Below are 27,256 nucleotides of genomic sequence, written 5' to 3' on the forward strand. Positions count from 1 at the left end.
TGACCAGAACTACACGCAATACTCCAAGTGCGGTCTTACTAAAGTTTTATACAGCTGCAGCATGACTTCCTTACTCTTATACTCAACAGCCCTACTAGTGAAGGCAAGCATGCCATACGCCTTCCTTACCATCTTATCCACTTGCATAGCCTCTTTTAGTGAACAATGGACATGGACCCTAACATCCCTCTGTACCTCAATGCTATTAAGAGGCCTACCATTAACTGTATACTTTCTCCTTTCATTTGACTTCCCAAAGTGCAACACCTCATGCTTGCCCAGATTAAACTCCATCTACCTCTTTTCTGCCCATATCTGTAACTGATCTATATCCCACTATATTCTTTGATAGTCCTTTACACTGTCCACAACTCCACCAATCTTGGTGTCATCTGCAAACTTGCTAATCCACCCATCTACATTTTCTTCCAAATCATTGATATATATCACAAACAACAAAGGTCCCAGCACTGGTCCTTGGGGAACTCCGCTGCTGACGGACCTCCAGCCAGAATAACAGCCTTCCACCCCTACTCTCTGTCTTCTATGGGCAAACCAGTTCTGAATCCAAACTTGCAAGTCACTCTGGATCCCATGCATCTTTATCTTCTGAATCAACCTACCATGAGGGACCTTATCGAATACCTTACTAAAATCCATGTAGATAACATCCACTGTCTTACACTCATCAAGCTCCTTTGTCACCTCCTCAAAAAACTTGATCAAGTTTGTAAACCATGATCTACCCTGCACAAAGTCATGCTGACTGTCCCTAAGCAGGCCATGCCTTTCTAAATGTGTATAAATCCTATCCCTCAGTATCCTTTCCAATAGCTTCCCTACCAGTGACGTGAGGCTCACTGGCCTGTCGGTACTTGGATTATCCCCATTCCCCTTCTTAAACAAGGGAAAAAACATTTGCTACTCTCTAGTCCTCTGGGACCTCTCCTGTTGCAAGTGAGAACACAAAGATCTTTGTCAAAGCCCCAGCAATCTCCTCACTTGCTTCTTTCAATATTCTGGGATATATACCATCAGGCCCTGGGGACTGCTTTTCATGTGAATGCTTTTCAGAAGACCCAGCACTACTTCCTCCCTAATCTCAAAATGTCCCAGCACATTAGCATGCTCCATTCTGCCTTCACTATCCTCTAAATCCTTCTCCTCAGTAAACAGCAAAGCGAAGTACTCATTTAGTACCACAGCCACATGCTCTGACTCCAAGCACAAATTCCCTCCTTTTTCCTTGAATGGACCCACCCTCTCCATAGTTATCCTCTTTTTCTTAATAAAAGTATAAAATGCCTAGGGATTATCCTTGATCCTGCTCACCATGGATATTTTGTCACCCCTTTTGGCCTTCCTAATTGCCTGCTTGAGCATTTTCCTGCTGTCTTTATATTCTACAAGGGTGCAGTCTGATTATAGCTTCCTAAATTTTACGTACGCTTCCTTTTTCTTTCTGACTAAATTTAGGACCTCTCAGGTAATCCAAGGTTCCCTTACCCTACCATCCTTGTCCTTACTCCTTACTAGAGCATGCCAATCCTGATCACCTGGTCTTTAAACAATTCCTGCATGCCAGACGTGGACTTGTCCGACAACAGCTGCTCCCAGTCAACACCCCTTAGCTCCTGTCTTATCCTGTTGTAATTTGCTCTCCCCCAATTTAGTCCCTTCCCACAAGATATGATTATATCTTTACTTATAAATATCTTAAAACATAATGAGTTGTGGTCACTATTCCCAGAATGTTCACTCGCTATCAGGTCTGTCACTGGGCCTGGCTCATTTACCGAAATCATTTCCAGTATGTTTCCTCCTCTAGTTGGACTCTCCACATACTGTTTCAAGAACCCTTCTTGGATGCACTGAAGAAATCCCACCCCATCTAAGCCTCTTGTATTAAGGAAGTTCCAATCAATACTGGGGATATTAAAGATCTCCACTATGACAACCCTGTTGTTTCTGCACATTTCCATAATCTGTCTACATATCTGCTCCTCCACCTCTCAGTGGCTACTGGGGGACCTGTAGTATAATTCCATCAATGTAATTGCACCTTTCTTATTTCAGAGCTCCACCCAAATTGCCTCTGTGGATGAGCCCTCCAGTATGTCGTCTCTGAGTACTGCTGTGCTCCCTTATCATTAGTGCAACCCCTCCACCTCTTTTACCCCCCCATCACATCTAGAACAATAAAATCCAGGTACGTTGAGCTGCCAGTCCTGTCCCTCAAGCAACCAGGTCGCTGTAATGGCAACAACATCGTAATTCCATGTGTGAATCTGTTCTTGAGGTTTCACAAGGTCACACATGTGAGGGAGGACAACCCTGTGGAAGTGCAAGCTGCACACACATTGATTCTCTGAGATGTTTAGATAAATGCATGGGTACCTTTGTGCCTTGGCAGATAAGGTGTTGGAGCCGAACCCTTCAATGCCACTAGCAACAGGATCCCTTTGGGTGCTGGCGGTGCCCGAGAGGCATACATTGCATGCACATGTTATCCATGAAGAGGAATGTTAGGTCCAGACAACTGGCCATTCTGAGTTAGATTTTGGATGCAGCTAAGTATTTGAAAAGCAAGGAAGGCTCAGTGTTGGGTAGAAATGGTGTGTAGGATAAGCTGAGAGCATGCAGAGTAGTTTGCAGTTGTATGTCTATGAGTTCAGGTTTAGTGTGAATGGCCCTTTAAAAACCATTTTTGAGCATTCAATAATAGTAAAAGTTGGTTCTTCTATGACTGAAAAGCTGTCAATTCTCAGACAAATTGGATGCAAATCTTCCTGTTGATGAAATTGTGGCATTGAACTACTTACTATTGACATCATTTGTGCAAGTATGATGCCAGAGCACATAGGAAAATCTCAGGTCGTTATTTAATCTCGTTTTTTCTCGTGTTATCAATGTGACAGCTTTCATATGCCCTTATTTTGGGTTAATTTTATATTTTCTATCTCCTTGGCCATTCAGGAAACTGTGGCTTTAACTACCCCATCTTTCTCACAGGAACATATTTCAATTGTACCTGAACCATCTCCTCCTTAAAGGCTGCCCATTGTTCATTGGGATGAGAACAGATTTAGCCCATTGTTTGATTCCAAGGTTTATCTGGGCTAAATCTGTTCTCATCCCAATGAAATTAAACCTTCTCCAGTTAACTATTGCCTTGATCATATTCTTTTCCAGAGCTATTCTAAACTCCATGATACAAGATCACCATTTCTGAAACATATGTAGCTTATATAGTATTAGGCAGCAGCCCTTTCAGCTTATAGCTAACAGCTCTCCACCTTATTATTACACTGTTAGTGCAGAACTTGCTGGAGCTAGTTTGCCAGTGTGGAGGTAAGCAGACAGTAGAAATGCTTGCTGCTTTCTCTAAGTTCTTTTATAAGCAAAATACTTTTTATTTGTTAGTTTCAACAGCACCACAGTGAGTGAATGAGAGTTAGATTCTGAAGCTGTTCTTGAAATGTTCTCCCACTGATATTTGTTTCTCTTGGCTTGCCTCCCAGAATAAGTGCAGCAATGCCTTCTTCCCCTCTGGACAAGAAATAAACTCTCTTTGCCCCTTATACTGTACTATTCCAGTGTGTGTTAGGACAGTTGAAGTCTTCCATTATCGCTACTCTACAGCCTCTGCACATCTCTTTAATTTATCAGCAGATTTGTTCCTCTATATCAGTCCCGTCGGTTGGCAGTCTTATCAATTAACCGCTGTTGTGTAAAGGTATATATTATTTCCAACTGAATAGATACTGTCCTTGACTGCTCCATCCTCACTCTGCAGTTCTATAAATTTCTCCTCAATCATTTCTGCCATCCCCTCTTTGCTATCTTTTCTGAACACCTTATACCCAGAAATATTTAGTATCCAATTCTACCTTTTCTTTAAGCCAGGTTTCCATTTTTGCCATTACATCTTAATCCTATATGGTTAATTGCAACCTTGATTTGAAATCTGTTGTGTGTTTATGTAAAAGTACTGTAAAACTATTCTGTGTACTCCACTTCTGTGTGAAACCATACTATTTATTGCTCTGGTGCTAGCTGTCTCTCCCAGTCCTCTCTGTGCTATGTTGTCTTTTTCAATGCTACAACTTCCTGCCAAATTAGTTTAAATCTGCCAGATCCCACAGCACCAGCAAGCATTTCCCAAGAACACCAGTCCCATCAAAATGCAACCCACCCAACCCATGCTGGTCCCACCTCCTCCAGAATTGGTCCCATACCATAGGAACCTAAAATCCTCCCTCCTCTATTATCTCTCAAGCTATGCTTTTATTGGCACAATCCTCCTACTCTCCAATATGCAGCACTAGGAGTAACCTGGAGATTGCTACCTTTGAGGTTTCACTTCTTAAATTCTTTCCTAATTACTTCAAATCTGCCTGCAAAACTCCATTTCTTTTTTTCTAATCAGTTTCCCCCTTAGGAGTTCTTCTGTCTTCTGCCAAACAGTAGAATCTCTGAGTAGTTTTGAGCCATAATGAATACTTTATATGTCAAAAGACTTTACGTAAACCCTGCATTTGATGTATCCTGAGCCTATGACAGACACAATATGTCCTGCATCAATAGCAAAGACTTGGCATATCCCATACCCATGGGTAGACAAATGATTTATTGCATGTACATGAGATGTGGTATATGCTTCATCTGTTATGGGGACATGATATGTCCCAAAGTGCAATGTTATAAGCTGCCTCCTTCTTGAACTCATCCTGTTTCCCTAAAGCCATTTTTTATTTTGCATTACTTAGATGGCTAACACAGTTAAATAATGCATGTTACTCCCTGGCAACCACTTCAACATGAAGGAAGCTTGTATTTATATTGGAATAATCCTGAATCCTTTAGTTCTATGGGAGGTGACTGTTTCACAGGACAGACTGAAAGAGGAGATGATCTCCTGTAGTGATCACAGCACAAGCTCTTTGATAGAATGAGGTAAGTTTTGAACGTTCTTGAAACTAGCAGGAGTTCAATTTATCTAAGGGACAGAATCTGCGTCTGAGTATTGGAACTATCCCAAGATCCCTCACTAATTGATCTTTCTCTGAGTGATCTGACTTTGTTTTACCCCCAGCTTGCACTGAACTTCCCTTCCCAAATGGTGATTTGCTTTTATCGTGGAAGGGGTCAAAGGACTGAAAAACCCTTGGAGATTTTATGTTTTCCTTTGATCCTTTGAATGGGTCAGTGTCTAAGTCAGTTTCTTTTTTGCCTCCTCTTTGTTGATGTGCAGGATTATAAGCCAAATGGGAAAGAATCCACAGTTCCTATATTGACTGATCAGGGAAAAAAACTGCACCCACTCTCCATCTCATATTAAAAGGTACTTTTTTTTAAATAATCAAAAGATACTATATGTTTTTCATGGAAAAGTGAAATACTTTGAGTTAGAGAGGCAAGAATGATTGAGAACTCTCATTCTCTGGTAATTCTTGCCAGAAGATGCAGATCTGTGAGAGTAGAATTGGGGGAGGTTTTCACAATGCGGATTTTGACTCTGTTTGTCTGGTGGAAACAAAGAAGTAACAAATAAGTACAGATGGTACTGAAATAAAACAGAATTGCTGGAACTACTCAGGCAGCATCCATGGAGACAAAAAGAAAGTTAATATTTCATGCTGATGATCTATCATGAGAACTGATAAAATGTAGATGACTGGCTCATCGCCTGCTTCCACTCTTATTACTTTTCCAAGGGTCTCCACAGGATAATCAAGCAAATGCTGAGTCATTTGGGAGTCTCATGTTATAAGCCCCAAAGCCCCTTTAATTGTCTACTGGCTGGAGGTCAAACAGTGCAGGCTCAACTCAGTAAACCTGACATTAGAGAAAGTAAGTGTAAGGAATGAGTTTGTGGACTGTAGTGAAGTAACATATGGAGTACTGAGTAACACATACAAAATACAGTGAGCTTCTAAAAGCTGCATTTAGTTAAATTCAGGTTATTCTGAGACTGTGCAATGTGCAAAATAATACACACGTGATCAAGTATGTCATGCAGCGAGCTCACCCTTATTTATATATTCTATGCATTCCCCCTTTAAAAGCAATGAAATGGAAATAGTTGAACAATATTTACAAATCTACCAGTGAAACTGATTAACTGGGTTTTGACTTCTTATCAAGCTTCATAGCTATTCCAGTATTGATTGTATTGATCCTGGAAACTCGACAGATTTTGTTGGTGTAGTATCCATCTCTGGACTCATTGAAGGTATCACTTTTTGATGCTCTTCAATCATGTCCTGCTTCAACTCTTCTTCAACAATTTAAGAACTTGTTTCAACAACATACTTAAACTCACAAACTTCCAAACTCAAGTCAAGTAGTTTATATGAATATTTCTTAATCTCTCAGCTTGTCTTACATGGTATCAGAATCAGGTTTATTATCACTGACATATGTCATGAAATTTGTTGTATTGTGGCAGCAGTACAGTGCAGGTCATAAAAATTACAATAAGTTACAAAAATAAATAAATGTTGCAAAAGAGGAATAACGAGGTAGTGTTCATGGGTTCATGGACCGTTCAGAAATCTGATGGCGGAAGGGAAGAAGCTGTTCCTGAAACACTGAGTGTGGGTCTTCAGGCTCCTGTACCTCCTCCTCGATGGTAGTAACGTGAAGAGGGCATGGCCTGGATGGTGAGGGTCCTTAATGATGGATGCTGCCTTCTTGAGGCACCGCCTCTTGAAGATGTCCTCAACGACAGCGAGGGTTGTACCCGTGGTGAAGCTGGCTGAGTCTACAACCCTCTGCAGCCTCCTTCGATCCTGCACATTGGAGCCTCCATACTAAGCGGTGATGTAGCCAGTCAGAATGCCCTCCATCGTACATCTGTAGAAATTTGCAAGAGTCTTTGGTGACATACCAAATCTCTTCAAACTCCTAATGAAGTAGAGCCGCTGGTGTGCGTTCTTCATGATTGCATCAATGTGTTGCGCCCAAGATAGATCCTCTGAGAAGTTGACGCCCAGGAACTTGAAGCTGCTCACTGTTTCCACCGCTGACCCCTCAATAAAGACTGGTGTGTGTTCTCCCAACTTCCTCTTCCTGAAGTCCATAATCAATTCCTTGGTCTTGCTGACATTAAATACGAGGGTGATGGGCTCTTTGGCCCATCTGGCTGTGCCAACTATCACACACTCATTTATACTCATCATTTTATTATATTCTTCCCTTATTACCATCAATTCCTCACACATTCTACCACTCCCCAATCACTCACTCAGGCAGTTTACAGTGGCCAATGTTCAAGAATTATAACTACCACAAGAAACTGCAGAGAGTTGTGGACACAGCTCAGCACATCACAAAAACCAGCCTCCCCTCCATGGACTCTGTCTATACTTCTCGCTGCCTCGGTAAAACAACCAACATAATCAAAGACCCTCCCACCCTGCACATTCTCTTTTCTCCCCCCTCCCATTGGGCAGAAGATACAAAAGCCTGAAAGTGTGTACCACCGGGCTCAAGGACAGCTTCTATTCCACTGTTATATGACTATTGAATGGACCTCTTGTACGATAAGATGGACTCTTGACCTCACAATCTACCTCGCCATGGCCTTGCACCTTATTGTCTGCCTGTGTTGCACTTACTCTGCAACTGTAACACTATATTCTGCATTCTGTTATTGCTTTTCCCTTGTACTACTTCGATGTGCTGATGTGCTAAAATGATCTGTATGGATGGCATGTAAAACAAAGTTTTTCGCTATATCTCAGGACATGTGACAATAATAAACCAATTTAACAATTTATTCATGTCCATTCTGCCTGTTGCTATCAATACATTAAACTTATTGTATAATTTAAATGTCATACCTTTATAGCACATGTTGAGGTGTCAACTCTGTTTCAATTGACTTTCTTTGCGCTTTACTTCCAGACTCAGACTTAGTTGTCTGTGTATCAGCACATAGAGCCATAGAGTCATACAATATGGAAACAGGCCCTTTGGCCTATCTAGTTGCCCCAACTATCACGCACTCATTTATACTGATCATTTTTTTATACTCTTCCCTTATTGCCATCAATTCCTCACACATTCTACCAGTCCCCAACCATTGATTCAGGCAATTTACAGTGGCCAATTTACTTACCAACCTACACATCTTTGGGATGGGGGAGGAAGCCAGAGTAATGGTCACAGGGAGAACATGCAAACTCTACGCAGACAACACCCAAGATCAGGATTGAATGTGTGTCTCTGGAGCTGTGAGCCAGTAGCTCTACTAGCTGTATCACTGTGCCACCCTGTGTACTTTATCGTGGGATGTGATGTCAACCTGGAGTTCAGAAGAAAACGTGTAAGTCAATGCTTCCTAATATGCCTCTTCCACTTCCACTTTAAGACAAGATGATAGGAAGATATGCAATGGTGTTTGGTCCCAATTTTTTTTCACAAACTCAGCAACTTAAGGGACCAAAATTACAGACCAATAATCTGATACTTCTTCTATAGTGCATTCAATGGTGGTGCCTGAACAGTAGGAAGTTATCAACACCTTTATCACATTAGCCTTTGTGAACATGCTGGACAATCCTTACGGGCCACTTCCATATTTGGATTGTACACCGGTTGGCTAGCTCCTGTCTATGCTGGGCCAATTGACAAAGCTATGAGCTACTGCCTTCGTGTTAACAATGAAGGAATTTGGCCTCTTTAAGAAGACCTGATTTGTGGACTGATCATTATGTCTTTGATGGGAAGCTTTATATTCTCATCTAAATGTGTATCTGTATCAGTCCAGTGACTCAAAATATACTCAGATACCTGTTTTAATACTGGACATTTCTTCATCTATTTCACTATCTCTACCACCATTACAAGAAAATCATCCTATGCTGCCTGTTGAGTGAACTTAGTATTCTCTTTGTTGTATCTGCATCTTTCTACACCAATACTGGTGCAATCTACCATTCTGGGAATTGTAGACCTGGTTCCAAGAATGACCAGCAAAGATTATGGTCACTGACTAATCTGAAAGGTCTGTTCAGCAACAACAGTTGGAACTCTTTGATCCCAAATATGATTACCAATGCCTCCTTTTCTTTCTGAGCATAGATCCTCTTAATCTTTGTTTGTATGAATGATGAAAAGACAATAGATTTTTCCTAGTCATTGCCCATTAATACAACCTATAAATCCATGGAGGCCTGAAATATTTTGGATGCATCATAAATGAGATTTAATATGTGAGTGGTGTTCTAGTACACCCGAAGGACTCACCATAAAAATGTCCTTCTTACAGAGGTTGTACACCTTTAGCTGTTCCTTTCCCTGCCATCATAATTAATCCTCATTTAGGAGTTGCTACAGCAGTCTGGCGGGAAGCTGGCATCAATTGTACCATATCTAGGATGATCAAAAATTAATGTCATTCTTGGGTATTTTAGCCTTGGCAATACTTCATCCTCTTCTTCATTTGGAGGCAGTTTTCACCTACCGTCAGGCCCAAATAAACCACTTCATTCTGCAAGAAGACACATTTCCTCTTTTGGAGAATAACATTATGTTCTTGAAGGCTCTTGAATACCTTTTGAGGTACTTGAAAATTTCTCTCCTTTGTGGCAGTTGCACACAAAACATCAGCTTGGTTACATTGACAGTACTAAACTCTTTTTGACATACTTTTGGTGATGACTTCACACTAAGAAAAAGACCCTTTGTGGGTGCTGGTTGTAAAATAGTTTTCTTTGCCCATGCTTAATTGTGTATATTGATGTAACAGATTGAGCAGCCTCCAGCTGATTTATCATTCAGCTCCTGCCACAAAGGCAATATATATAGTTGTTTTATAATCCCTGCAAAGCTGGACAGTTTTAGGAACCACAATGACAGGTGTCAGTCAAATTCCCTGTGGAAATTTGAGGACCACACCACGTCATTCAAGCTTGTTCAACTCATGCTCTACTTGATGTTTCAGCACATATGCAGTAAGTTGGCATGACATTTGTCTTAATGCATGTGTGGGCTTCGTGACACCAAGTCCCTTTGCACCTCCAATTTCTGAATTCACTCCCCGTTTAGAAAATAGCCTATACCTTTATTCCTTCTACCAAAGTGCATGAACATGCACTTCCCCACACTGTATTCCATCTGCCACTTCTTTGCCCATTCTCCCAACCTAAGACCTTCTGCAGACTCCTGGCTTCCTCAACACTACCTGCCCCTCCACCTATCTTTGTATCATCTGCATCCAAGGATAGGTGGAGGGACCACAAAACCATCAATTCCATCATCCAGATCCAATTCAACTTAGACCAATCCTTTCATAAAAGAGTTGGACTATTTGTGAAGTCAGCTACAATGATTAGTAGCTTAATTTTGCCAACCTTTGTGACCAAGAGTTTTTGAGGTTTTGACAGAATATATCTTCAGATTCAATCTTTCTTTATGTTGATTGCACTTTGCTGAAATTATTGGTGTAATGTCTCTGCCAATATAGATCACTAACTTTCACTTTAATTTTAAAATCTGAGTATTATCCATCAGTGCTGCTGGTGCTGCTTAAGCTTTACCCTTCATTCTGTTCATCAGATTGAATATTATACAAGTCTTTCTGTTTTACGTGCTGTCTGACACTGGGAATGTATTTGCCCATCATTATTCTACCTTGAAATCCTGGGTCTAGCCAAACACACTGAGGCTATGTGGCCATTCTTTTTGCAATTGAAAAATTTTACTGCACTGAAGTGGTACTCCTGATCTCCAAAATGTTGTTGGCAATTATTCCAGCCAATCTGGCCTTTCACGTCATACCTGCTCCTATGATCAGGTCCAGTATTGGAGCTTCTGCTTTTGATGTTGTCATTTTATCATATACAGTATTAACAGACACTAAACATGATCTGAAATTCTTTAATATTTTTGGAAGCCATCTCCATTTATATTGCTTGCATGCTGAAACATGAAATCTTGTGTATTTAATGATTTAAATTGAACTTGCTCCTCTGTTAAGATAAGCTTACATGAACTTGTTCTGTAGCACTTGATTCAGGAAGGTGAAAAAATCCAGATTAAGGACACATTTATCAATGTAATGATATATCAGTAATGGTCTCTGCTAACCTTTCTTTTCTGATTCCAAATTTGTGATTTCCAATGATCTCTGAACTGCTGGATTAAAGTGACTCTGCAGTCTCCCAGTCACTTCATTTAATGAAGTATCTTTTGATCTATTTGGTGCCAGAAGGTCCACTAAAGTATTATCTGAACCTAATTCTATTAGTAAGATTGCTTTCTTGTACTCTTATATGGCTTCGTTTTGAACAAACATATATTTGTCTCACTCTCAATTTCAATACTGTTGCTTGCCCTGAAGAACACTTTCATCTGCCTTGCATGAACTGAAGGGCTCACACAATTTATCATAAACAAGGTTCCCTATATGGCCAGATTGGATCTGAGCTGCCTTCTTGCATCATTCCTGCTTTAATCACATTGCTTATTCTAAACAATCTGGGTAGATTATGCTCCATTTCACCTTGCTTGAATCTGAACTTGTCTGGTCACTGATATTACTGTGACTGATTGTGAGTTTTCAGATCCACCCTATTACTGTGAAAATATAGTCTCTAGTTGTATTCAGTGATGTCATTACTTCAGATAGCTTCAACTTTTATCTGTTCTTGTCAGCAATGTAATTTGCATGCCTCTATGGGTTCCTAGTTTATAGTGATGAAACTTGAAGAGTATGTAGAATGGTATACGGGAAGTGCAGAGAGCTTCAGAAGGTGTAGACACAAGAGATATCCAAGAGGTGGAATGTGCCCATCATCTCCCTCCTCACCTGGTTCCACCTATCATGCTCCAGCCCCTGCCTCACCCCTCTCTCTCTCAGCTCTTTATTCTGCCTGTCTCCCCTCTACAATCTCAGTCCTGATGAAGGGTCTCACCCAAAATGTCGACCATCCCTTTGTCTCCACAGTTGCAGCTTTACCCGCTGAGTTCCTCCAGCAGTTTTTTTTTGCTCTAGGAAGTGCATCTGATTTATCTGAGGTTCTTCCCACACTGCACACATATTCACGACACACACATGAACAAACACATGCAGTGATGACACACATCATGCAGTGATTATACTCTTATTTACATACACTTTATTGCTTTTCCCCTCAAGAGAGAAGATAAAAGTTTACTAACTGACACATATAACTGATTTGGTTTCAAATTCTCTTCCATTTTTGTAACTGTATTGAACTTCTTGTGCTATGCTTGAAGAAATGTTTAAAGTTTCCAAAATTTAACTAAAGTAAACTGTGCCCTTCCCATAAAAAGATACGGTATACATTATTGAATGTAAGCATTTATTGCCTTGTTATTGGCCCCAAGGTGCTCTCCTGGGATTGATAGGTGTGAAATTTGCATATTGTTAGTTGAACACTGGCTGGCACTTTATAGGATTAAACACATTGTACCAATTAGACATGGCTTTCATTATTTTGTTACTCTTTGACAGAATGTTCTAGAAGGTCTGGAAATAATTGCAACAAGTTATCATCACAGCAATTAGAGTGCTTATTCAATCACAATAGCATTGAACTTGCTGAGCCAAATATATCGCTCCCATTATCTAATTTGCTTCAGAATGTTCTACAGTGATAGAATCTGTTGTCCAGGGTAAAATCTGCCCACAAGGATAGATTTTTACATCCTAACAAGAAGCCTACTGAAACTGATGGCAGTTGTGTTCAGACCTGGCAAATGCTGGCTGCTGGGCCTCATTTGAATCCCAGCTGTCTGCTATTTGCCTGTGTTGGACTGAACTAACTATTAGGGGGAACGGAAGGCTGCAGCCTGGAGTCCTGTCCTGGCATCGAGAACAGGCTGCAGGCGGCTAGCCAAGCCCAGCGGTGTGACTGGTCCAGTTAAGTTTCTGGTTAATGGTGATCCCAAGGAATTGATAGGCAGAATTTAGCAACAGTAATAACATTGATTATCAAGGGTTAGACTCTTTCCAGTTGTGTTGCTGCCATTAAAGGGCCTGTAAATCATTCCAACCAGTGCTTTTTATCCATTGCTTGCTCTTATCATCCATATTGACCTTTCTAAACATCAAGTTTCCTGGTTTATTTAATTTACCAACTTGGTCATCTATTTATGCGATTAGTGTCCCCATTTTTTTGTAATCAGATACAATACACTTACATTTAGCATATTATCATTTTTCTTGAATTTACTTGTCCAATGACATATTAATATAAACACACAACAGGAGCAGGAGTAGGCCACTCAGTCCCTCAAGTCTGCCCTATCATTCAGTATAATCATGGCTGATCTGCCCCAGGCTTCATTGCCTCTTCTGTACCAGTTCCCCATATTCCTCAATTCCCTGATCTTTCAAAAATTCATCGACACTCCCTTTAAATAACTCCAAAGACCTCGCCTCCACAACCCTCCAGGGCAGAGAATTCGGTGAAAAGTTCCTATGCACCATTACTGTTCAGCTCTGTGTATCACACTCTGCTTATCATTACCCAAACTGCCACTTTTGCTTCATAGCCTCATGCTTTCCCATTGTAACTATAACTGTTCGCTCATTGAAAACTTGCCCTTCTCCTGTCCGCATCTCACAAATAGATTAAAGTCCTGACTACAGCTCTGATTATCTGCTTCATCTGGATGCTGATCCCAGCCTGGTTCAAGCCTGCCCCAACAGAATGGCTCTCTTTTTCACCCAAGTACTAACACCAGTTCCATGTATCAAAACCCACCTTCCAACATTTCCCACTGGAGTGATGGTAGAACATAGAACAGTACAGCACAGTATGGGCCATTCAGCCCACGATGTTGTGCTGACCAATATAAACCTACTCCCTGATCAATCTAACCCTTCCCTCCTATACAGCCCATAAACCTTTATTTTTATTATGTCCATGTGCCTATCTAAGAGTCTCTTAAATGTCCCTATTGTATCAGCCTCTACTACCACCCCCAGCAGTGCGTTTCAGGCACCCACCACTCTCTGTGTAAAAAAACCTACCTCTGACATCTCCCCTAAACTGTCCTTCTCTGATCTTAAACTGATGTCCTCTGGTATTGGCCATTGCTGCCCTGGGAAAAAGCTGCTGGCTGTCCACTCTGTCTATGCCCTTCATAATCTTATACACTTCTATCAAGTCACCTCTCATCCTGCATTGCCCCAAAGAGAAAAGCCCTCGCTCGTTCAACCTTTCCTCATAAGACATGTTTTCTAATCCAGGCAGCATCCTGGTAAACCTCCTCTGCACCCTCTCTAAAGCTTCCACATCCTTTCTATAATGAGATGACCAGAACTGAACACAATATTCTAAGTGTGGTCTAACCAGAGTTTTATAGAGCTGCAACGTTACCTCGCGGCTCTTGAACTCAATCCCCCGACTAATGAAGTTCAACACACCATACATCTTCTTAATCACCTTGCGCAGCAACTTTGAGGGATCTATGGACTTGGACCCAAGATCCCTCTGTTCCTCCACACTGCTAAGAATCCTGCCATTAACCTTGTACTCCGCCTTCAAGTTCATTCATCCAAAGTGTATCACTTCACACTTTTCTGATTGAACTCCATTTGCCACTTCTCCATCCAACTCTGCATCCTATCAATGTCCTGTTGTAATCTACAGCAACCTTCTACACTATCCACAACACCTCCAACCTTCATGCCATCTGCAAACTTACCAACCCATCCCTCCACTTCCTCAACCAAGTCACAAATCACAAAGAGCTGGGGTCCCAGAACAGATCCCTGTGGAACACCACTAGTCACTGACCACCAGGCAGAGTACTCTCCATCTACTACCACCCCCTGCGTTCCGTGGGCAAGCCAATTCCGAATCCAGGCAGCCAAGTTTCCATGGATCCCATGCCTCATGACCTTCTGGATGAGCCTCCCACAGGGAACCTTGTCAGATGCCTTACTAAAGTCTATACACTTCATTCACCGCTCTACCTTCATCAATTTGTTTTGTCACCTTCTCGATAAACTCAATTGGGCTCGCGAGGCACAGCCTGTCCCTCACAAAGCCAGGCTGACTATCCCTATTAAGGACTATGCCTCTCCAATACTTGTCAATCCTATCCCTAAGAATCCTCTCCAATAGTTGGCCCACCACTGATGTAAGACTCACTGGTCTATAATTCCCAGGATTATCCCTATTACCTTCCTTGAACAATAGAACAACATTTGACATCTTCCAATCCTCTGGCACCACTCCCATGGCCAGGGAGGACACAAACGGCAATGCCCAAGCAGTCTCTTCCCTCGCTTCCCATAGTAACCTGGGGTATATCCCGTCCAGCCCCAGGGACTTATGTATCCTAATGTTTTTCAGAAGCTCCAACACTACCTCTTTCTTAACCTCAACATGCTCCAGCACATTAGCCTGATCTACGCTGACCTCACATTCATCAAAGTCCCTCTCCCCTGTGAACACTGAAGCAAAATATTCATTAAGGACCTCCCCTACCTCCTCCACCTCCAGACACGTGGTTCCCCCTTTATCCCTGAGCGATCCTACCCTCACCTGAGTCATTCTCCTGCTCTTTACGTATGTGTAGAATGCCTTGGGGTTTTCCTTAATCCTACTCACTAAGGTCTTCTCATGTCCCCTTCTAGCTCTCCTAAGTTCCTTCTTAAGCTCCTTCCTGGCTACCTTATAATTCTCAAGAGCCCTGCCTGATTTTTGCCTCCTAAACCTTAAATATGCTTTCTTCTTCCTCTTGACTAAATGCTTCACCTCTCTTGTCAACCATGGTTCCTTTACCCAACCATCCTTTCCCTGTCTCAGTGGGACAAACCTATCCAGAACTCCATGCAAGTGTACCCTAAACAGCCTCAACATATCCCTGAGAGCATCTGTTCCCAATTTACACTCCCAAGTTCCTGCCTAATATCAGCTTAATTAACTCTTCCCCAGATAACAACTTTCCCATATTGTCTGCTCCTATCATTATCCATGGCTATGCTAAAGGTCAGGGAGTTGTGGTCACTGTCTCCGAAATGCTTGCCCACCAAGAGGTCCTTCACCTGACCAGGTTCATTGCCTAGTACTAGATCCAGTATGGCCTCTCCTCTAGTCGGCTTAACCACATACTGTGTCAAGAATTCTTCCTGGACGCAACTAACAAAATCTGCCCCATCTAAACCTTTTGCACTAAGGAGATGCCAATCACTATTAGGGAAGTTGAAGTCACCCAAGACAACTCTGTTATTTTTGCACCTTTCCAAAATCTGCCTGCTTATCTGCTCCCCAGTGTCCCATTGGCTATTGGGGGGTGGTGGTGGTGGCCTGCAGAATACTCTCAATAGAGTGATTGCTCCCTTCCTGTTTCTGACTTCCACCCACACTTACTCAGTTGACATTCCTTCCATGACGTCCTCCCTTTCTGCCACTCCCCCACCTCTTTTATCCCCTATCCCTATCCCTTTTGAAACATTACCCCAGAATATCAAGCTGTCACAAACCAGCAACAAAAGAAACACACTGAGCATGATTCAGTGTTAAAAACTATTTTATTAATCACTACTTATGATAATACGTAAAATAAAAGTAAAAATGTTAGTATGTTAGAATTCAAGAATGTTAAACCTCGAACGTTAACCCCAAAACTAAACTCTTCGTGTGTGTGTTGTGACAAAGTCCAAATCTCCCAGTTCCTGAATGGTCTTAAAGTTCAGTTCCGCAAGCCATAAGGTGAAACATGAGCAAGGGCTTCTTCAACAACCACCGTTGTCTGAAGATAAGATGTAGATGTAGAAAAACATAGAGAGAGTACATACGAAATCCAAATGTTCCATGATGGAACCCAAACGACACTCCAGTGTTTACTCGGTAGTGACTTCCTCACCCCGAAAAGCATCCGAACCGTGGTCGTCCACACACAAATACCTGTTTCCTTCTACAGGTCAGCAACAAAGTGAACTACACCGGATTACTTCCAACTTCCATACATGGATTTCAGTAGCAAACACAGTTATTGTTTCTCATCCATCGATAGAGAAAACAAGCAGGCTGGTGTCTCTCTCCCTTCTCTCTCTCTCTTTCTTCTTCTGCCTTCTTCAACCACGTCATTACATCCTTTATCTTCTATTGACGTAAGCACGCCCCACACACACATACACACACACTCTCTATCTTAAAGGGACTTTCACTGAGTCCGTAACACCTCCCACCTAAAAAAAAATTTTTCCAAGAAAATTTTAACCCGCGCATACAGTTAGTAATGTTAATAATTATCATGCCTACACAACTACAGACTATCAGATTAGTACAGATACATGTTTCCCATTTAACATCGGAAAGACAATCAGCAATCACATTATCTTTGCCTTTAATGTGAGTTATCATGAGATCAAACTCTTGCAAAATTAAACTCCAGTTTAACAGCCTTCTGTTCTTGTTTTTGACTCGGCTCAGAAACACCAATGGGTTATGATCTGTATATACAGTCAATGGTTTCTGAGCGGTGCAAACATATACACTGAAATGTTGCAAGGCTAAAACAAGCGACAGTAATTTCTTTTCTCTATGGTGGAATAATTCTTTTGATGCTCATTAAATTTCTTTGAAAAGTAAGCTACAGGATGGTCAATATCATCAAGGTCACCCTTCTGCAACAACACAGCTCCTGCAGCTTCATCACTGGCATCTACTGGCCTAATGAAAATGGCTTTTCAAAGTCAGGTGTTCTGAGCACAGGATGGTAGCATAAAATGGCTTTCAGCTTCTCAAATGCTTCTTGACAAGAATCTGTCCCAAACAAACTTTACTCCCTTCTTCTGAAGATTAGTTAGGGGAAGAGCGATATCAGCAAATTTTTACAAAATTTTCGATAATATCCAACCATTCCCAAAAATCTTCTACAGTCCTCGTACCTGTGGGAATAGGGAACTCAGATATTGCTTGAACTTTTGCCTGAACAGGAGCTTGCTTGCCTTGACCTACAAACATAACCAAGATACGTCACAGTGGCATGGCCCAAATTCACTTTTAGCCAAGTTAACTGTAAGGTTAGCCTTGGAAAGTCTTTCAAACAACCTTTCTAACGCAGAGATGTGATCTTCCCATGTATCATTCCCAGTCACTAAGTCGTCAATGTAGGCATCTGTATGTTTTAACCCATGAATCACTGAATTAATCATTCTTTGAAATGTTGCGGAGCATTTTTCATTCCAAATGGCAAAACATTGTATTCATACAATCCAGAAGGGGTTACAAAGGCTGAAATTTCCCTTCCTCTATCTGTTAATGAACACACCAGTACCCTTTTAATAGGTCAATCTTTGTAAGAAATTTGCCTTTCCACTCTGTCTATGCAATCATCCACTCTAGGAATAGGGTAAGCATCTGACTTTGTTACAGCATTCACTTTCCTGTAATCTGTGCAAAATCTAACAGTTCCATCAGGTTTAGGTACAATAACACAGGGCGAACTCCAATTTGAAGTAGAATGTCTAATAATATCATTTTCCAACATGTATTTGATTTCCTGATCAACAAGTTTACTTTTTTCCACATTCATTCGATATGGGTGTTGTTTGATTGGTTTGCATCCCCAACATCAACATCATGGGTAATTATCGATGTTCTGTTTGGAACATCTGGGAACAGATTTTAAATTTTAAAATTAATTCTCTCATCTGTTGTTTTTGTGAAACTTGTAAATGGACCAACTTCGTTTCAAGGTTCTCCAGGATATTTTGGTTTTTCAGTTTCGATGGAACAATATTTGGTCTAAATTGGCCTTCCTCAACATCAACATCAGGCATTCTAGAAACAACCTTTACACCATCCACCAAGGCCACAACTGAATCCCTCTCATAATAAGGTTTTAGCATGTTTACATGACAGAGTTGTGTTTTCTTGCGTCTATCTGGTGTTTTGATTATATATGTTAGATCAGTCACTGGAGATTCAATAACATAGGGTCCAGAAAAACGAGCTTGCAAGGGATTATTTTGGCTAGGTAAAAATACCAACACCTTTTGCCCCACTGCGAATGTCCTAGGCCGAGCACGTCTATCAAAATATGTCTTCATTCTTATCTGGCTTGTTTTCAAATTCTCTCTCGCTAGCTGGCAGACTCTCTCCAACCGAGTTTTAAATTTTTGGACATAGTCCAACAGACTCAAGTGAACTTCCTCATTAACCCATTGCTCTCTTAACAACTCCAAAGGTCCTCTCACCCGATGTCCAAACACAAGCTCAAACGGACTAAATCCGATTGACTCCTGGATCGATTCTCTAACGGCAAACAAAAGTAATGGATACCTTCGTCCCAATCCTTGGTGTTTTCAAAGCAATAAGTCTTCAGCATATTTTGAGAGTAGAATGAAATCTCTCCAGAGCTCCTTGAGATGTCTGGGTGATATGCCGATGATACATCTGCTGTGCTCCCAGCTCATAGACTATTTGTTGAAAAAATTTTTTGACATAAAATACTACCTTGATCAGATTGGATTCTTTTGGCAAACCAAACAAGGAAAAAAATTTTACAAGAGCCTTTGACACCGTCTTGGCCTTAATATTTCTAAGGGGGTATTGCCTCTGGAAATCTAGAAGTGGCACACATGATGGTTAACAAATACTGATTTCCAGTCTTAGACTTTGGTAAGGGGCCAACACAGTCCACAATCACCTTCGAAAAGGGCTCATCAAAAGCAGGAATTGGTTTCAAAGGAGCCACAGGGGGTTTTTTGATTTGGTTTACCTACCATCTGACATGTGTGGCAGGTTCGACAAAACATCACCACATCTTTTCTCAAACCAGGCCAATAGAATTGTTTCAAGATCTTCCCTACAGTTTATTCACACCAAATGACCACCCAAAGGCATACTATGGGCCAGGTTTAAAATCTCATCCCTATAAACTTTTGGAACAACAACCTGATAAATAACTTCCCATTCCTCAGTAACAGGAACATGAGGAGGTCTCCATTTCCTCATTAACACTCCATTTTTGACATAGTATCCAGTTGGCACCTTTTCAATCTCCTCACATGAGAGTGCTTTTTCTTTCAATTCTGTCAATTCAGGGTCCTTTGTCTGTTCCACCATAAAATCCTTCCTCGACAAAGACAAATCTTTAAATTCAGGCTCACTATAAGGATGTTGATCCTCCAGTGAAGACAGAAAGTCTCAGATAAGGCATCAAATTTTCTTCCTGTTTAGGACTGTCACAAGGAACTACATCAGACTGCACCGGACTGTCTGTCTTGGCTAATTCTCTAGCTCTAGCTCGAGTCACCGCACATGATGGGTAAACATCTGGATCATCCTCAGACTCATCAATCATTGGTTTGGTTGTTAACCGTACCACAGGAACAATTTCTCCATCTGCAAGGTCATTTCCCAATAACAAAGAAACTCCTTCCACTGGCAACCCAGGTCTTATCCCTATCTCGACTGGTCCTTCTACGAACTTTGACTTTAAAATCACCCTGTGTAAAGGGACAGACATGGTGTCATCTGTAACGCCTCACACTAGATTTACCTCACCAGTGTCACTTTCTTCACCAAAATTTAAAACACTGTCCAGCAAGAGAGATTGACTAGCCCCAGTATCTCTAAGGAATTTTCACTGGCACCTGAGGTGACTCATCATTCAGTGAAACAAAACCCTCTGATACATACGAACGGAATTCTTTCTCACCTCCTCCAACTTTTCCGCTTTTCCCTCTTGCAAGGACTGATCTTTAACAGCATCTTCCTGAACCTTTTTGATTTTTAATTGCCTGAAAGCAAGCATTGGGCCCAGCTTCCTTCTTTTTCTTCAAAAGGGCACAATTAGATATCACATGGCCAGGTTTCCTACAGTAATAACAAGTACGCTCAACAGGTTTCTCCAGCCCTGGCTTCTTTTCATCTTTTTCCTTTTTGATTACCTCCCAATTTAATCTCCGGTTTACCTGGATTGTTCCTTGTAACTCTTTTGAAAGGTCTTAGGTTGTCCCCATTTGGATTTATGGGTTAAAGCATAATCATCTGCCAACCTAGCAGTTTCTTGTAAAGTTTCCACTGCCTTTTCATTTAAATATGTTGTTAATTCGCTGGAACACATCTTTTAAAGTCTTCCACCAGTATCAATTCTGTCAATTATCGTAATCCCCATCTACATTTTTAGCAGGCACCATCGTTCAAAACATATTCTCTTTCCATTGGCAAATTCCATATAAGTCTGATCTGCAGATTTCCTCAAGTCTCTGAATTTTGTCTATAAGCCTCAGGGACCAATTCATAGGCCTTCAAATAGCTTGTTTTACCTTGGTATAATCAGCTGCATCCTCAACAGACAAAGCAGAATAAGCTTTTTTGAGCTTTACCTTTAATCACACTCTGTACCATAAGAGCCCATCCTTTCCTTGGCCAGTTTGAACTCACAGCAACCTTTTCAAAATGTTGGAAATACTGATCAACCTGACCTTCTTCAAAAGGAGGGACTAATCGAACCTCCCTGCTGGCTGAAAAACCATCATCAGAATCAGATTCCGAACTCCTACGCTTCATTTGTAACTCATGCTGCCTCTTTTTTCTCCTCGTTATCCAGCTCCATCTGCTTCATTGCTAGATCAGCCTCTATCTTCATCTGAGTTAGCTTTTGTTCGGCCTCTAATTTCTTTTGTTCGGCCTCTAATTTCTTTTGTTCTCGTTCAGCTTCTATCTTTGCCAGCTGCACCTGTGCCTCAGAAATTGCTATTTCACTGCCAGGAAACTGTTTTAACACTTCCTTCTCAAACACCTTCTTTTCCACATAATGGCCAGCTATCAATATCTGAATATCTGCCTTTCTCATAGACTGCTTTACTTCTGTAGGTTTAGCCTTGTAGCAATCTTTATCAAATCATCCTTTTTCGCCACCTCCAATCCCTTTTGGGTTGGTGACTCCAAAAATGCCTTAATATCCATTGCTGCTGGTTTCCACACACACAAGCCAATTAAAAAGAATTTATCAGACCTCCCTCAAAAATCTTTGGATTGAATCTCGAACAAATTTTCGTCAATCTGGGGTACAATCCCAGACGACACTCGTTAACCTTGGAACCGATCCCGGACGAATCTCGTTAACCTTGGGAACTATCCCGGACGAGCCCCCCAATTTTGTCACAAACCAGCAACAAAAGAAACACACTGAGCATGATTCAGTGTTAAAAACTATTTTATTAATCACTACTTATGATAATACGTAAAATAAAAGTAAAAATGTTAGTATGTTAGAATTCAAGAATGTTAAAACCTCGAACGTTAACCCCAAAACTAAACTCTTCGTGTGTGTGTGTGACAAAGTCCCAAATCCCCCAGTTCCTGAATGGTTCTTAAAGTTCAGTTCCGCAAGCCATAAGGTGAAACATGAGCAAGGGCTTCTTCAACAACCACCGTTGTCTGAAGATAAGATGTAGATGTAGAAAAACATAGAGAGAGTACATACGAAATCCAAATGTTCCATGATGGAACCCAAACGACACTCCAGTGTTTACTCGGTAGTGACTTCCTCACCCCGAAAAGCATCCGAACCGTGGTCGTCCACACACAAATACCTGTTTCCTTCTACAGGTCAGCAACAAAGTGAACTCCACCGGATTACTTCCAACTTCCATACATGGATTTCAGTAGCAAACACAGTTATTGTTTCTCATCCATCGATAGAGAAAACAAGCAGGCTGGTGTCTCTCTCCCTTCTCTCTCTCTCTTTCTTCTTCTGCCTTCTTCAACCACGTCATTACATCCTTTATCTTCTATTGACGTAAGCACGCCCCACACACACATACACACACACTCTCTATCTTAAAGGGACTTTCACTGAGTCCGTAACAAAGCAGCCAATCCTGTCCTTGCGACAGCCAAGTTTCTTGCCACAACATCGTAATTCCACGTACTGATCCATACTCTTAGTTCATCACCCTTATTCTTAATACTTCTCGCATTAAAGTAAACACATTTCAACCCATCCAACTGACTGCACTTATGCCCCATCCACTGCCTATCCTTCCTCATTCTCTCTGCTCATTGCATCTCCCTTTACACCTACTGCTCCAATCATCTGACCTAACATTCTGGTTCCCATACCCCTGCCAGCCTAGTTTAAACCCTCCGCAACAGCTCTAGCAAACCTGCCCACAAGGACATTAGCCCCTCTCGAGTTCAGGTGTAACCCGTCCCTTTTGTACAGGTCATACCTTCCCCAGAAGAGATCCCAGTGACCCACAAATCTGAAACCCCGCACAACTCTTCAGCCAGGCATTCATCTGCCATATTTTGCTATTCTTACCCTCACTGGTGTGTGGCACAGACAACAATCCAGAGATTATTACCCCTTGATACCCTGCTTTTTTCGCTTCCTTCCTAACTCCTAATACTCGCTCTTCAGGACCTTCATCTCTTACCTTATGTCATTGTTGCCAATGTGTATCATGACTTCTGGCTGCTCACCCTCCCACTTAAGAATGCTGTGGACTCGATCCGAGACGTCTCTGACCCTGGTACCTGGGAGGCAACAGACCATCTGGGAGTCTCGTTCTTGTCCACAGAATCTCCTATCTGTTCCCCTAACCAATGAATCCCCTATCACTACCGCACTCCTCTTCTCCCCCTCCCCCTTCCCTTCTGAGCCACAGAGCCAGACCCAGTGCCAGAGACCCAGCTGCTGTGGCTTTCCTGGTAGGTCATCCCCTGCAACAGTATCCAAACAACACATTCTTGTTATCGAGGGGAATGGCCACAGGAGTACCCTGCACTGACTGTGTACTCCCCTTCCCTCTCCTGACAGTTACCCAGCTACCTGAATCCTGCAGCCTAGTGTAACTGCCTCTGGTAACTCCTGTCTATCATCTCCTCAGTTTCCCAAATGATCCGGAGTTCACCCAGCTCCTGCTCCAGTTCCTAACGCAGTCTGTAAGGAGCTGTAGCCGGATGCACTTCTCGCAGGGTGTAGTCATCAGAGATACTGGAGGACTCCCTGACTTCCCACATCCTGCAAGAGAAGCATACTACTGCCCTGACTGCCATTCCCACTGCTCTAACTGTGCAATAACAAAAAAAAGAAAGAGACCTTACCAGAACTTCACCATTATCTCTGACCATCTCTCAGATCTAGAGATTTACCTAACCTAAGCAGCATATCTGCATCCCGAAATCAAATTTACAGGAAAACTCTTCCCTTCACTCATGCTCCATCATGTCTGCAGCTTGGAGTTTAGTTTAACAAGTCTGAGTCAATGTTGCTCAAGATGTAAACAGTTGCTGGTGATATGGTTGCTCGGGGATCTCAATGACTTCTATAACTCCACCATGCTGTAACAACAATATTGTTACAAAGCTGTTCATCATGAAATATTAAATGATTGATGAAATGTGATGTGTTCCAAGTTTTCTGGTGTTACCAGATGGAAAATGGATGAGTAGCGAATACAAAGATTTGCGGATAATATTGACAGGTTAAGTGGGCAGGCAAGAAGGTGACAATCGAGTATAATGTGGGAAAAAGTAAGGTTATTGATGTTGGATAGAAGAATAGAAAAAAAGAGTAACTTTTACATGATAAGGAATTAATAAATGCTGGTGTACAGAGCGATTTTACTGCATTGTCACTGAGATATAGAAAGTAGACATGTGATGTATGAAATCATTAAGAAGATGAATGCCACCTGGCCCTTATTGTGAATGCATACAAAAGCCAGAAAGTTCATGTTGAGATTGTACAGTAGCCACAGACCAATCTGACAGCTGTGACCTTTAGGATTTTAGGAGTTCAGTCTGTAATGGCACAATTGACTCACCCTTGGTGATAGGCATTGAAATCCCCCTCCTGGTTTATACAATATGCTCTTGTTACTTTTAGTGCTTCTTCCAAGTGTCGTTCAACAGCTGAGGGAGAATAGTAGGTGTTAATTAGGAGATGGTTATCTTGTGCAATTTTAACCGATACCACAAGATTTAATGGGGTCTGGAATACCCAACTGTAAACCATTGTGCCACTACAAATGTTGGATCTGTCCTTTAATGTGAAAAGTTTTACCAAGGAAAGAATTTGGGATTTTGGCTAAAAGATACAATACTGTGAGTGTGACCTTGTCAGGGTGTTGTGGGACTTGTCTGTGCGACAGCTCTCAGTTTACACATGAGTGCCCAGATGTTCATGAAGACTTTGAAAGTTTGATTGGCCTCAGATCGTCTTTGCCATGTCTGAGTTTGGTATCTAGAGCAATGTTAGATGGTCTATCTGGTTTTATTTAAATGTAACCATTTCAAACAACTAAATGGCTAACTGGACCATTTCAGAATGGAGATAACCGATAACTGTTAGCACCATAATGCACAGATAACACTGCTTTTTGACAATGATTCTGCTAGTTGGATCAATCAGAAAATGCCTTGCATCTGCTCACTGTACCTTCCTTATTAGGTTCCTCTTTTCCTTCCTTACTTATCAGATTCCATAATCTGCAGCCCTTTGTTGAACTTCCTATCACCTTCTGGCCTCTGTCAATTTCTCCACCCTCTCTACCCCACCTGACTTAATCTGCCAATTAACCCCTCCTCACCAGGATACACCTAATGCATGTCACACCCCTACCCTCACCTATTTATACTGGCTATCTCCCCTCTACTGTTTCAGCCCAGATGAAGTGTCTCAACCCAAATGTTGACTGTGCATTTCCTTCCACAGCTACTGTAAGACCACATGAGTTACTCTGACAGCTCATTTTTTGCTCTCATTCTTCTAAACTCTAGTAGAGGTTGACCCTGGGTTACAAGTGCCTGACTAATGGACACCACTATATACAACTGAGCTTCCATAATATTAAATTCAAAAGACTGATGTACATCATATGTTCATTCCTATGAATGGCAGAACTCATTTCCTCTCTCTCTCTCCAATTTTTGTATATGTTCTTTCTTATCAGTCTTGTGTGCTTTTGCTGCCATTCATTACAAAACTATGGTATGGTTACCATATCAAGGATTTTTCTGTATTTTGCAAACACATCGCAGACAAGATTGACTTACAGGTGTCTATAGATATGTAATCCATTTGTTCCCCATAGATATACCAGGCCAGTATACATTCAGTTTAATCTAACTCAACCTCCTCTGATAGGATGATATCTTAACATGATCTTCTCTCATTCTAATAAACTACCCAGTGTATATAGACTAATCTAATTTCGTCTTTCATCCCAAGAATCAATATAATGGATACACACTGCCCCACCTTCATGTAATGCGTGGGGAACAGAGCACAGTACTCTGTTATGGTCAGAAAACAGGTCTGGTCTCACCAAAGTTTTGTCCATGTGCTTCATCCAGTAAAAGAAAAAGGGTCAAGAGTAGAGGTACATGCTCAAACCACCTGCATCTTGTAAAGGATGAGAGAAGGCAGATAAGATTTGAGCATACTCATCGCCTTCAATTAACTTTGCATTAACCTACTCATGGACTTGGCAACTGCCAATGTAATAATGGTCAATACTCTCTGTTTCAGACTGCTCAGCCAATACAATATACTTGACAATCACTGTTTTGTTGCTTTTGAAAACAGATGTGTTCCAACTTCTCCGGCAATAGGAAAAGAATGTATACAACTGCATATTTTACAATGAGGCTACATGATGTTCCTGCCACAGTTGAATAGCTGGGATTGTATGAAAGCTTTGAGATGTGGATATGAACTTAGGCAAGTTGTAAGCGTGTGTGGTGTAACTGGGTATCTGAATTTTAAGCATGAATCATCATCGATAGAGATTGTCAGGTGATTTGTGGCTATGTATTGCTTGAAGCATTGAATGAGACTAATGCTGCAGAGATAGATTTGGTAATATATTAACAGACCTTGACATTGCAGATGAGATAACTGAACTTCTTGTGGCATTGGATCCATTCTACTTGATACTTCAGTCCTGACATTGCCTCCATTCTGACCTGCTCCCAATGCTGCTTCAATTTGTACCCAGCTTAGTTCTTGATCCCCTGAATGTAGAGGTCCTCTACTCTCCATCTTATCCATCTTGTCCTCCAAGACAACCAGAGTCACATTGGAAAACCTGGATTACTGCTCTCTTCGGTGTTTAACATGGCTTTTTATGAAAGGTTCTAAACTTTGGGGTTAATTCCACTGGAGGCAAACTCCTCTTTAAGAGGTGAAGATATGATTTTAATGACTGGCTGGCTTCAAAAGAAGCACCTCAGGGATATGCATTAATGCAATACACAGTTTGCCTGTCATTAGCTGGACACTACAATCATAATAATCT

The sequence above is a fragment of the Pristis pectinata genome, chromosome 21 (assembly GCF_009764475.1).
Source record: "Pristis pectinata isolate sPriPec2 chromosome 21, sPriPec2.1.pri, whole genome shotgun sequence".
In the NCBI taxonomy this organism is placed as follows: Eukaryota; Metazoa; Chordata; class Chondrichthyes; order Rhinopristiformes; family Pristidae; genus Pristis; species Pristis pectinata.